The 13,806-nt window shown below is 46.9% G+C and overlaps 1 protein-coding gene across 6 annotated transcripts in view; it reads right to left on the bottom strand.

Moving 5' to 3' along the window:
- BPTF (bromodomain PHD finger transcription factor) overlaps nt 1-13,806 on the bottom strand; it is a 1,198,927-nt gene that overhangs the window by 56,314 nt on the left and 1,128,807 nt on the right. The gene's annotated exons all lie outside the window — the stretch shown is intronic.

Genomic DNA, 13,806 nt, shown 5'->3' with positions numbered 1-13,806 from the left:
TGGCCAATGGAGCAGTCTTACATTTCAAAGCAGCAGCACTGGGAAAAACAAAGACTGTTTAGAGCTTTTGTCAGGCCTCCTTAATAAAAGAAAGCATGACCTCACTGAATAGCAAAGATGGTACAGAAGCCTTTGAGCACTAAAATCTCTTAACAGGACTGACCAATGTCTGTCCAAATACAATGGACAGGATATTTGCAGCTCTTTAAATCACATCCAAATAGTAAGCTGTGATGGGGCCTGCTTACTAAGGAAGCTCTGTTGAGAGATGTAATTAAGCCACAAGCGTATTTAAGGTCATCTAACATGCTGGAATTAGTATGAAGAGGAGGCAACAGTCATCCTCTTGTTCACCCAGAACAGAGTATCAGAATTTGAACCAATCAGATTCTGTACTCTTTGAAGAGGCTTCTGTCTAGAGATCCTGGGGATTTCAGGAAACCATGACTCATTTAAACACTATGAAGTTCACCTTTTTGGCTTTGGACAAAATAAAATTAGTCATCAGCACTGGAATGGCTTTACTGGTGTCAAGAAGGATGTGGAGGCTGAAGCCGAGACACATGCCACTGAAAGTTGACGATAACTCCTCTGGCAATAAAAATGACATCTTGATGGGAAGCAGTGCTCAAGTTATGGGAGTCAGTACTGTAAGAGTCAAGGCTGGAGCCATTTATGTTAGAGACAACTTTAAAATAGGCTTAACAAATGTATCCTTGCATTCTTGAGCAGGAGTTCTAGAGGAAACATTTTGGAGGATCTCCAACAGCTTTTAGGAAAAGGGGGAAAGCAGAAGGTTGAGGGGGAAGAACTCACCCTAGGAGAGACTGTCAGAACGTATTTCAGGGGGCCATGGGGCACGCAAGTGTTACTGGGCCCAACCCAGGTGGTTGAGGCCTTTTACTCCTGATGTCCCGGACGCACCCTACTATGGATCCCACTCAACTGGGTCAAGCACCCCTTCTGCACCTGACTCAAAGGTAATAGTGTGACACGAGCAGTCAAGGCTCCCTTGGATGGAAGTGTAGATGCAGATCCGTGTACACGACTCATAACTCAATGAGCAAGCAGCGCATGCAATAAATCAATATATAGCTAAATACTTCTTTTTGTTTAAAAAGGAGTATATTAATCCTAATTCTACATATGCAAAAGATACATAACATTCAAAAATCAATAACTTAGTCCCCTCTGTGACATAGGCCCTCCAGTAGTTGTCATGCTCCTCCCCCGGCTAACTGATGCCCATTTAACGTGTAGTTATTTCCCATTTACATATGGTGACATCACAAGAGCATGAACTGCTAGGCCCTGTGGGGTATCACTCCTCTTGGACTCAGTCAATAAGGTGTAGTCACTAAGAGTCAAGTAGGGTTGGCAAGCACCCAAGCAGTCTATCCCTATGAGCCTTATAGGCCCATTTCTCAGCTTACCCGCTCCGGCGGTACGCAACCTGGCAGTGGTGCAGTGCGGTCCTGGCCCGGATTGGCAAAGTATGGCTTCAAGGGTTCACACATGCAGCTCCGCTCTCTCCTGATGTGCGCTTACCACTGCCCTAACAGAGTTGTTAAGGTCCAGGTACACGCAGTAAGTTGTATCTCTCTATACTCAGAGATGGGTGTAGTCTCCATGCCCGGGCGGGGCCCTGACAGCATCTCCTTGGACATGAAACTCCCCACGTCTTGGTTGTAGAAGTACTTTCGGGTCAGGAGCAATGATTTGGACCTCCAAGCCTCAGCGCTTTGTGCAGCCCCTTCTAACATAAGGGGTCACTTAAAAAAACCTCACGGTCAGGTTACAATGGCCTCTGTGTGCCTCTCCTGCGGCCCATCCTTGCATACAATGTTGTGGCAACGGTTTCACACACGGGCTATGCTGGAACGATACAGCACTGTTCTTTGGTATATGACAGACCCTCCTGGCATAGGGGGTTGTCAACTTTCACAAAGCTGCACACTGACAACAGCCCGATGGATGCAGCACTTGTCTTTGGTGCAGAGTGGCCCCTCCTGGCATACGGGGTCACCAAACTAAACACTGCACACAGGCGACAGCCAGATCGGTGCAGTCCTGCTCCTCAAAGCTCACTCAGGAGTCCCAACATCTGGGTTCCCCTCTAGATAATGTTCCTTCCAACACACTCCTCTCCCTCACAGGCACACTGGTCTTGGCGAGCAGGCAGGTACTGGTGCTCCTGACTCGAGGGCAGGTGGTTTTATTTTCCTGGGTGATGTCCTCTCACCTAGCAGGGAGAATAGCAAGCTGTGTCCATAGTTCTGGTCACAGGCAGAAATCATGCAGAGCTTCCCCTTCTCATGCAGCCCAGCGGGCTGCTTGGCAAATGTAAAAGTTGTGGGTCTCAAACTCCCCTACTTATAGATCTTTTCCAGACACCAAATGTGATTTAGGGTCTGGATCTTTGAAGCTTCAAGTTGGGGTTCTGCTTCTTTGAAATTGACATTTCTCCCTTTCATCCTTCCTCCTGAAAGGATGTCTGCCACAGCAGGCAGGACTCTGAAGCTGATTAACCCACAACAAGATTTATGGGAGTGACTAGAGTTCATACCTAGAATTGAGCCACAGTGATGTGTGCATCAAAGCTTAACCCTGGGCCCTCAGCCATAGCCTTTATGATTCTCTTATCAGCCCCATCTCCCACTTCCTGAGATGTGTCCAGGCCCCTTCCTTGTCATCTGTCACTGAATCAAAGAACCCTTTGAAATGCACAAGGAGAGCTTAGCTCCCCCTTATCCAGTGCTTGTTCCACCCAGGTTACAGGAATGCAGCAATATACAACTCTGTCTGGGGGGGATGAGGGGGGGGGGGTTTCCTATACTCCTCATGTTTTCACCAGGCAGGCCCAGGCCTCCCCAAATGGAACCCAAGGTCGTTCCTGTAATGTATTAGTGCAGGGAATTCTGCACTCAGTGTACATTCACAGCACACTCCACTGTCTCTTCTACTCTTTTAAAAATTAATGGTAAATGTTTCCTGATTGCACGCAACTTGAGCCTCAACGTCAAAAGGCGCCTGATGATGTTGTAAGCACAGGTCCAATCCAGTATTATGCCCGAAGAGGACTACAAAGAAGGAGTTTACAGGAACTAATATTTATTATAAATGTTCTGTTTCTGACAATGGAGTGATGGTTCACAGCACAGTTATACAACTGCTACCATTTGCAGGTGGGGCTTATATTACATATGACAAAACGTGCAATTTGCAAACTTTTGGAACACATTTTGTTGGGGCATTCATCCAAAGCCAGCCAAATTCACTTCTGAATGTCTTTTAGGCAGTTATGAGTCCCTCCTTGTACTAGGCATTGCATTGATCTGTTTTCTCACCTAAGTATATGGGTGAAAATGAGAGGCCTACTGCTAAAGGCTTTCTGGATCCAAAATGCTATCATACGAGCTACATTTCACATCTGGTTACGCTTTCCAAGCGTAGTGCTTAAGTATCTGAATGCTAAAGCTTTCACTAGAATGTCCTCATCTCCTACATCAAGGTGGGCCTCTTAGCCGTACCACTGTAGGATCTTTTGATTTGAAGAAAAAAAGAAAAAAAAAAAAACTATAAATAAACTCACTAAACTTCTAAGGTGGGTTGCTCTCAAAGAGCTATTACTACTGTTTCAGTGCATTACTCTTATGACTAGATTTACTCCAATTGCCCACAACTGAGACAACTCACCTATAGTCAAGGCCCCAGCATCGGTAAACAGAGCAACATGTCTCAAAAAATGAAGATTCACAATACTTAGTCTCAGCCTCTCCAGGAAGAGTTTCACCCCTCAACTAAAACTCCTTCTTGACACAGTGTTTCTGTGATTTTCTGTAACCATCTAGCACATTAACCTATCCTAGTCTTGCTTCCCCTTCCAAATGTTTTATCCATACTCCTTTTGCCCTAACAACTTTCCTTTCTTCAGCTTTTCATGTATCCCCCGCCAACAAAACGTCTTTCTGCTACTATGCCGACCTCATTATTATCTGAACTCCCTCCATTTCCATACAAATTCCACTGAGAACCCTTCTAAGAAAATGCATGACCTATTAACTGATTCCAGCTTGGACCTGCTCTTGTTATGTTCTATTAGTGGATTTCTAGAGGGCAGCTTATCACCCGTGAGGGTAGCCAGGTGTTAGGAGGGTGTTATTCAAGTCTGGCTGAGGACGATGGTGAGATTAGTGTACTAGTCAAAGAGTCAACTTCTTTAGAAATTCCATCAGTGATGTGGAAGTCATGATGTGGGGATGCAGGGTGGGGTGTCTCAATCCAGGACTTTCCTGCAAAGTGGGAAAAGAATTGGTCGGCTCTGCTTCTGTGTATCAATTAATCAATCAGGGATTTGTAAAGCGCACTACTCACCCGTGAGGGTCTCAAGGTGCTGGGGTGAGGGGAGAAGGTTGGGGGAGGAGGGGAAGGTGCTGCTACTCCTCGAACAGCCAGGTCTTGAGAAGTTTCCTGAGGACCCATGGGATGGTTGGGAGGGCGCATGGGCAAGTGAGAGAGATGCAAAGGTGCTTGGAGGGTTGATGGAAGTTGAGGTCGTGGTTGCGGTAGTTGGGCAGGTGTTGTGCAGTCCCTTGAATGCATGTGAGGAGCTTGAACTGGCAATGCTTCTGGACCAAGAGCCAATGCAGCTGCCTGAGGTGGGGAGTGATGTGGGTGCAATAAGGGAGGTCAAGGATGAGTCTGTCAGCGGCCTTCTGTTTGGTCTGGAGTCTTTGGAGACTTACTCTGCTGGACTTCTGGCTTCAGACCCACAAGTCTTATCCAAGAACTACATCTTAGACCGATGATATGGCAATACCTGATCAGAAAGGTCTTTCAAGTCCGATGCAGCAATTTTTTGGTTTGACACTGGAATCCCTCCTTGAATGGCCTCCTGGAAGTCTCACCTGTTTTCTCTTGGGAGTTTGTATACAAATCTCAGCAAAGTGTCCCTTAGAGAACTGCTATTCCACTCCAAAAGCCCTGTGCCACCAACAGTATTCATGCTGGTGGTCAACTTTCCTTGTAAGGAGGGACAGCAGAGGAATGTGCAAATGCTTGTGATTTTTTTTTTTTTTTTTAAAAGAAAAAAACAGGTTCTGGTTTGGTGCTTGTTTCCATTTCTTAAGGAATGGAGATGGGGTGAACGTTATAGATGGAGAGGCTGGAAATATTTGCATTGCATGTTCTAAGAGGCCAGGAGCTTGTGGCAATAAAGGTCTGGATGACATCCTTTGGTGTTTAGTCTAAAAAATTACTGACATGCAGGTAATCAGAGTCAGGATATGGATGTTTAATTTGGCTGCACCATGGACAGACTTCTTATATCAATCAATCAATCAATCAGGGATTTATAAAGCGCACTACTCACCTGGTAGGGTCTCAAGGCGCTGGGGGGGAGGGGAGTTACTGGTCGAAAAGCCAAGTCTTGAGGTGTTTCCTGAAAGATAGAAGGTCTCGGGTCAGGTGGAGGTGGAGTGGTAGGGAGTTCCAGGTCTTTGCGGCAAGGTGAGAGAATGATCTTCCTCCGGACGTCGTGCGGCGGACGCGAGGAACGTAGGCGAGGGCGTGGTTGGCGGAGCGAAAGTTGCGGGTGGGGGTGTGAAAGGTGAGTGTCGTTGAGGTAGGCGGGACCTGTGTTGTGGAGGGCCTTGTGTGCGTGGATGAGGATTTTGAAGGTGCTCCTCTTTGATACTGGTAGCCAGTGTAGGTCTCTGAGGTGGGTGAGATGTGGTCGCAGCGTGGGATGTCCAGAATGAGGCGGGCGGATGCGTTCTGGATTCTTGGCAGTTTTGTTTTTAGTTTTTTGTTATTCCTGCATATAGGGCGCTTCCGTAATCCAATCGGCTACTGACCAAGGCGTGGGTGACGGTTTTCCTGGTTTTGATGGGAATCCATTTGAAGATTCTGCAGAGCAGGCGGAGGGTGTTGTAGCAGGAAGAGGAGATGGCATTGATCTGCTGAGTCATGCTGAGTGTGGAATCCAAGATGAAACCCGAGTTGCGTGCGTGAGTGGTGGGTGAGGGTGCGGATCCTAGGGAGGTGGGCCACCAGGAGTCATTCCAAGCTGAGGGGCTGGTGCGGAAGATGAGTAGTTCAGTCTTGTCTGTGTTTAACCTGAGGTGGCTTGATTCCATCCAGCTGGCGATGGCGTGGAGTCCGTTGTGGAGGTTGTCCTTTGCAGTAGTGAGATCTTTCGTGAGGGAGATAATGAGCTGAGTGTCGTCAGCGTAGGAGACTATGTTGATGTGGTGTGTTCGTGCGATGTTGTCGAGGGGGGCCATGTACACGTTGAAAAGTGTGGGGCTGAGTGAAGATCCTTGAGGGACGCCACAGGTGATATTGGAGGCTTCTAATAGGAACGGCTGGAGGCAGACTCTTTGGGTCCTGTCTGTGAGAAATGACGAGATCCAGTCCAGGGCTTTGTCGCGGATTCCAGCGTTGTGGAGGCGTGTGAGGAGAGTGTGAAGGCATACCGTGTCGAAAGCTGCGGAGAGGTCCAGGAGGTTTAGTGCTGCTGTTTCTCCTTTGTCAAGCATGGTCCTGATGTCGTCTGTGGCAGCAATGAGTGCAGTCTCGGTGCTGTGGTTTTTGCAGAATCCGGATTTGGAGGTGTTGAGTGCGTTGTTGTCTTCCAGGAACCGGACAGTTGATCGTTCACGATTTTTTCGATGACCTTGGCTTGAAGGGGAGGAGGGAGATAGGTCGGTAGTTCTTGGGGTCATCAGGGTCTGCCTTAGGTTTCTTTAGCAAGGAGTTGATTTCTGCGTGCTTCCATCTCTCTGGGAAGGTGGCTGATTCGAAGGAACTGTTGATGGTGTGGCAGAGATGGGGGGCAATGATGATGTTAGCTTTGTTGAAGATGTGGTATGGGCAGGGGTCAGATGGTGATCCGGAGTGGATGGTGGCCATGGTGTTCGCAGTGTCTTCTGTGCTGACCGGGGTCCAGGTGTGGAGGAGGTGGGTGTTGCTTGGAGCATAGGGTTTGAGGGTGTTTGTAGTTAGCTGATGGGACTGGGAGTTGAAGCTGTTGTGGATTTCTTCTATCTTTCGACGGAAGTGGGATGCGAGTGAGTTGCAGAGCTCCTGTGATGGCGGGGGTTCGTTGGAGCAGGCCCTGGGGGTGGATAGCTCTTTGATAATGCCGAAGAGAACTTTGCTGTTGTGAGCGTTGGTGTCGATGTGGTTTTTGAGGTGGGTCCTTTTGGCAGTGCGTATCAATTGGTGATTTCTGCGTAGGGCCTCCTTGAAGACTATGCGACTGGAGGTGGTAGGGTCACGGCGACAGCTTTTTTCTATTCGGCAGCATCGTCGTTTAGCTTCCTGTAAATCTGGGGTGAACCAGCTGGCCTTGATTCTGTGCGGGTGTTTTTTGAGTGGTGCGAGGGTGTTGGCGCAGTCTTCTATCCAGTAGTGCAGGTTGGTGGCAGCAGTGTTAGGGTCCGAGGTCAGGGGGCGGGGGTGTCTGGGCGAGGGTGGAGATCAGTTGGTCTGTGGATATTTTGCTCCAGTTGCGTCGGGCGGTTGTGTGCGGTGGTGGTGAGTGACTGGTTTCTGGTAGGAGAAATAGATGCATCGGTGGTCTGTCCAGTAGAGTTCGGTGGTGTGGCTGAAGGCGACGTGGTTGCTGGTTGAGAAGATGGGATCGAGTGTGTGGCCTGTGGAGTGGGTCAGTGAAGTGACAAGTTGCTTGAGGCCGAGATTGGCGAGGTTGTTGATTAGGTTGGTGGTGTTGGTATCGTTGTTATTTTCCAGGTGGAAGTTCAGGTCACCTAGGAGGATGTAGTCCGTTGAGGCGAGGGCTTGGGAGCTGATGGTGTCGGCGATGTCGTCGCAGAACTGTGGTCTCGGGCCGGGGGGTCTGTAGACCAGTGTTCCTCTGAGTGTGGTGTTGGCGGTTGCGTAGATTGTGAAGTGGAGGTGCTCGGCGGACTTGATGATGTCGGAGTTGGTGGAGAGTCTTATGGTGTTTTTATGTACTATGGCGATTCCTCCTCCTGGTTTGTTGTTGCGGTCTCTTCTGGTGATTTTGTAATTATCTGGTATAGATATTGCTATGTCTGGTTCCAAGGCAGGGTTCATCCATGTTTCGGTGAGGAATGCGATGTCCGGTGAGTGAGTGGTCAGTAAGTCCCAGAGTTCAGTTGCATGTCTGTGGACGGAGCAGGTGTTCAGCAGGATGCATCTTAGGTGGCAGTCTGTGGTTTTGGTAGGGTGTTCGGGGGTTGGCTTGCAGGTGAAGTTGCAGGCATTGCAAGAGAAGGGTCCTCTGGTGCGCGTTGGTGCGGACTGGCAGCAGATGGAGGAACGACCTGGGTTTAAGGCATGGAGTTCGTCGGCAGTGTAATGGTGAAAGGTAGTGCGGGGGGCATATTGGCCAGGGGGTCTGGTGCTAGGCGTGGTCTTGGCGCAGACAGGCTAGCCTTTCGGGGAGGCGGGAGGGTGTGTCAGCTGGGAGGAGGGGGGGCGGGAGCGGCCCAGCAGGGTTCCAAGGCGGGAAGGAAAGGACTCGAGGAGGGAGGGGGGCGGGCCGCAGCGGCTACGGGAGGAAAAACAAGAAAAAAAATACCGGGCAAAAATCCAACAGGAACTGGTGGCAGCAGCGAGGGAGAGATGGAAGAGATCTACCTGCTCAAAGCAGGGTGTATTTATGTGGTCCACAGGAAAGACTCACACAGCAGAAGAGTCAGCCAGTGTTGGAGCATAATCCCTCACAGAAGAATGGTCAGTGGAATAAGAAGACCAGGAAGGGGCATGTCAATGTCTTTGATGGCTCCATGCGAACCACATATCTCCTTCAGCACCTCCGTGAACACCTGTGACAATATTATTTTCTACAGGATTGTGTTCTGGAGAGAGATTGACCACTTCTGTGTGGTTTTGGATCAACAGGCTTGGAAGGAGAAGGTGCAGGCTGGAGATTATGGAAGATGCAGAGATGCCAAATTAACTGGATGAGAAGGTAGCCCAAACAAAAGTCTAGATGAAACTGCTCTCCTAGATGACGGTGTAGAAAAAAAGACTCACCACAGAGGTAATCTCTTGTTGGGGAAAAATAACCTGGAATTTTCAGAATTCGAGGATCTGAAAACCCTTCTTTTTTTGAGATGCAGAGCCATCCTAATAATAATTAGGATAATAAATCCATATTAATATCCTTGAAGAAATATTTTGACTTTTTGCCCCTCACAGTCAGGAAAATAGTAGCCTTTGCACTCATCACTCCCAGGCTGGACTATTGCAATAGCCTGTATGGTGGATCCTCCAAACAGATTATGCATAAACTACAAGTTGTCCAACATGCAGCTGCCAGCACAGTTCTTAAACTGCCTATAGGGACGTCCGCTTCTGCAGCCTTGAAAGCTCCACACCAGTTGCCGATCCACAAGAGAGTCCTTTTTAAAATCCTCTTGATGACCTTTCCAGCCCACAAAGCTAGTGGACCAAAATTTCTTACTGAAAGTTTCACCCATTACACTACTAATAGAACCTTGGACTCTTCACATGTTAACATGCTCAAACCAGCCCCTTTCAGACTGAAAACCAGAGGGGGTAAATACTTTACTGTCTTAGGCACGAAGGCCTGGAACTCGCTCCCCAGGCACTTAACATTTATAGACTCCGAACCGGTTTTCAGAAAACAGCTACAGACATGGACCACTGGGATCCCTAATTCACTTTACTACAGGGAGTGGAGAATTATTAGGCAAATTAGTATTTTGACCACATCATCCTCTTCATGCATGTTGTCTTACTCCAAGCTGTATAGGCTCGAAAGCCTACTACCAATTAAGCATATTAGGTGATGTGCATCTCTCTATATCAGGTGTGCATAATTATTAGGCAACTTCCTTTCCTTTGCCAAAATGGGTCAAAAGAAGGACTTGACAGGCTCAGAAAAGTCAAAAATAGTGAAATATCTTGCAGAGGGATGCAGCACTCTTAAAATTGCAAAGCTTCTGAAGCGTGATCATCGAACAATCAAGCGTTTCATTCAAAATAGTCAACAGGGTCGCAAGAAGCGTGTGGAAAAACCAAGGCGCAAAATAACTGCCCATGAACTGAGAAAAGTCAAGCGTGCAGCTGCCACGATGCCACTTGCCACCAGTTTGGCCATATTTCAGAGCTGCAACATCACTGGAGTGCCCAAAAGCACAAGGTGTGCAATACTCAGAGACATGGCCAAGGTAAGAAAGGCTGAAAGACGACCACCACTGAACAAGACACACAAGCTGAAACGTCAAGACTGGGCCAAGAAATATCTCAATATCTGATTTTTCTAAGGTTTTATGGACTGATGAAATGAGAGTGAGTCTTGATGGGCCAGATGGATGGGCCCGTGGCTGGATTGGTAAAGGGCAGAGAGCTACAGTCCGACTCAGACGCCAGCAAGGTGGAGGTGGAGTACTGGTTTGGGCTGGTATCATCAAAGATGAGCTTGTGGGGCCTTTTCGGGTTGAGGATGGAGTCAAGCTCAACTCCCAGTCCTACTGCCAGTTCCTGGAAGACACCTTCTTCAAGCAGTGGTACAGGAAGAAGTCTGCATCCTTCAAGAAAAACATGGTTTTCATGCAGGACAATGCTCCATCACACGCGTCCAAGTACTCCACAGCGTGGCTGGCAAGAAAGGGTATAAAAGAAGGAAATCTAATGACATGGCCTCCTTGTTCACCTGATCTGAACCCCATTGAGAACCTGTGGTCCATCATCAAATGTGAGATTTACAAGGAGGGAAAACAGTACACCTCTCTGAACAGTGTCTGGGAGGCTGTGGTTGCTGCTGCACGCAATGTTGATGGTGAACAGATCAAAACACTGACAGAATCCATGGATGGCAGGCTTTTGAGTGTCCTTGCAAAGAAAGGTGGCTATATTGGTCACTGATTTGTTTTTGTTTTGTTTTTGAATGTCAGAAATGTATATTTGTGAATGTTGAGATGTTATATTGGTTTCACTGGTAATAATAAATAATTGAAATGGGTATATATATTTTTTTGTTAAGTTGCCTAATAATTATGCACATTAATAGTCACCTGCACACACAGATATCCCCCTAACATAGCTAAAACTAAAAACAAACTAAAAACTACTTCCAAAAATATTCAGCTTTGATATTAATAAGTTTTTTGGGTTCATTGAGAACATGGTTGTTGTTCAATAATAAAATTAATCCTCAAAAATACAACTTGCCTAATAATTCTGCACTCCCTGTATTATCTCATCATGTGAGTCATTAGCCCTTCTTCTGATGGGATCCCTTGCCCTATGCAGATCATTTTTTTCACCCTTGCCCTGCAATAGTGCTCCAGTGGGAGTGGCAGTCATGTTCTATAAATGATTAAATCAATTCAATCCAAAATAACTTTGAAGTCTTGAAGGGGAAGATCCAAAAGGTGGCAAATAGAGCTGGTCTTTGGGCCTAAAAGAAGAAAGAGGCTGAGAAGATGATCTCTCTCTCTAGGCTTGACAATGAAGGTGTTGACCTCAACAGAGGCTTCAACAACATGGCCCCTTGGGCATCAAACTTGATGGAGTGCCCTATGTCAAACATCTATGTTTCCTCATTGTCAAACAGTGTCTTGCTGGTGAACTTGTCACAACAGTACCTGTTTTTTAAGTTGTGATTCTAGATGTCAACTGGGAACCTAGTCCCCTCTCATAAGCATGTTTCTCTGAAGAGCTACTTCTACACGTGCCATTAGAGATTGAAGAGGGATCAGAGGTAGACGGAGCACCTTTATCCCATGTTTTTCCTGAACTCTCTTGCAGGCCATGGAGCCTGATCCCCTCCCTTTCCTTCTGGGTTTTTCTGGACATGTTTTGGCTGTGCACGCAGTTCTTAGAATGATGTAGTAGTCTGTGAGTGTTTGGGTTTGACAGAGCCTTCTTTTCTCACTGACAGAGAACTACACAAATAATGAAGGCATTCTGACAGGACAATTATATTTTAAATAAATCCTGTCAGAAAACAGCTAAAAATATTTTAGTCCTGGGAGATGTTACCAAAGTGATTTTGTAATGCATAGGAAAAAGGTTTTCAAATGAAAAAAGCCAAAATACCAAAGCCCAGTGCTCCAGGATCCCGATCCTATTGTCGAGATCCAGAAAAAAGAACAGACTCGTCACCTGTGGGCATGAAGGGACATAAGAGGAAGGGTGAAGCACTTTAAAACTGATGTGCCAGCTTTCACGTTTAGGTTTGTGAAAGATGTTATTAGTAACTTCTTCCTAATGTAGGGACTATGTGGTTTAATTGGAAGCTTTTATTAACAATGAAAAATGAATTAAATTTGACAATTTTAGCAGGCTGCAAATACTTTTTTTCTATATTTAAGTGCACTTTTCTATTAAACTGATTTATGCCTATTTGATAAAAACAAAATAAAAAAAAGACAAAAAAACATTTTGCAAAGTACACCAGGATCCGGCACGAGGGGGACCAACTCATACCTGGCAAGAGTTCCTTGGGGTTGCTACCATCTAGGCTGTCCAGGTGATGTGGCACAGAAGAACTTTGTTCACTTTGTGCACAGGACTTCATCACTGCTTCACCAGGGTCACATTTCATCTGTATGACCTTGCATGAAGCTGGCTTTCTATATGGTGCACTAAAAAATAGTACACCGTGAGGAGTTCAGTGGATCTCCAACTGCTTTAGAGAGGCAAAAGTAGATAGTACTAACGCTCTACTTTGTGGTAGTGTGGTCGAGCAGTTAGGCTTAGCAGGGGTAGTGCTAAGCATTTGCTGTACCCAGAGGCAATAAATGAGACACACACTCAAAGAATACATCTGAGACAAATTTAGAAAAATAATACTTTTTATATTCAGTTGGAAACCAAGAACTTTGTTACAAGGTAAGCACATATTTAAGCATAAATACTTTTCACTTGCAAATGTGGACAGTGCAATTTTTGATTTCTTCAATGTTAACCTGTGGCAGGAAAACAGGTTCAGGAAATATGTGCTTTAAGACGACTTACAAGACCAATCTCTAAGACTTCAGGTGAGTATCGGGGAAGGGTCAGGATCACACCAACAGGTCACTCCGGGCAGCACTTGGGCAGTCCGTGCAGAATTGCAGTACCGCATCGGGTGCTCAATGTATTTCAATGGGGATTGTTCTCAGTGGAAATAGGCTGCAGGGTCTGGCTAAGAAGCCAGTTGTCGAAAACCAACAGGTAGGTAACAAATGTGGGGTGCGTGGACACATAGGTTCACCTTTGGTCCTTTTCTCCAAGGCCCAGGGGCGACAGATGCAGGAGTGTTCTTTCGTGTCCGGTGTCTTTGTCCGGGGGGACTTGCAATTGAGGGATCCTGTGGTCTAAGGCAGCAGCCATCGTTGTGGTGTAGAGGAGGGGTGAAATCACACTGGACTCAAACTCAGGAGAACTGGGGAACATCATTGACATCATGGACCTACTTCAGCTCGGGCTGTAGGAGACTGGTGCAGTGGTTGCTTCAAGTATCAGATTTCTCCCACCACACAGGCTGCGGGAGATGGGGCATACGTACAGAGGGTGCAGGCGACTTTGGTTTATACAGAAAGGGTGAAACCATGATGGACTCTAACTCTGGGGAGCTAGGGAACCTTATTGGCACTGGAGTTCCACTCCAAATCCGGTCGGTGACAGCAGGTGCAGTGGTGACTTCAAATCCCAGGTCTTTGCAGTTCTGAAGGCTGTAGAGTCTTTTCTTTAGAGTTGGTTGGGGAGCAGGTCCGCTGCTCCTGGGAGTCTTGAGTCTTTTTTTGAAGACAGGCAGTCCTCCTGGTTTCCTGGAGGCTCAGCTGCAGGATCAGACATATT

The sequence above is a fragment of the Pleurodeles waltl genome, chromosome 7 (assembly GCF_031143425.1).
Source record: "Pleurodeles waltl isolate 20211129_DDA chromosome 7, aPleWal1.hap1.20221129, whole genome shotgun sequence".
NCBI classification, from domain to species: Eukaryota; Metazoa; Chordata; class Amphibia; order Caudata; family Salamandridae; genus Pleurodeles; species Pleurodeles waltl.
Note: the sequence above shows the minus strand (reverse complement) of the source record. Positions and strands in the feature narration are given on the sequence as shown.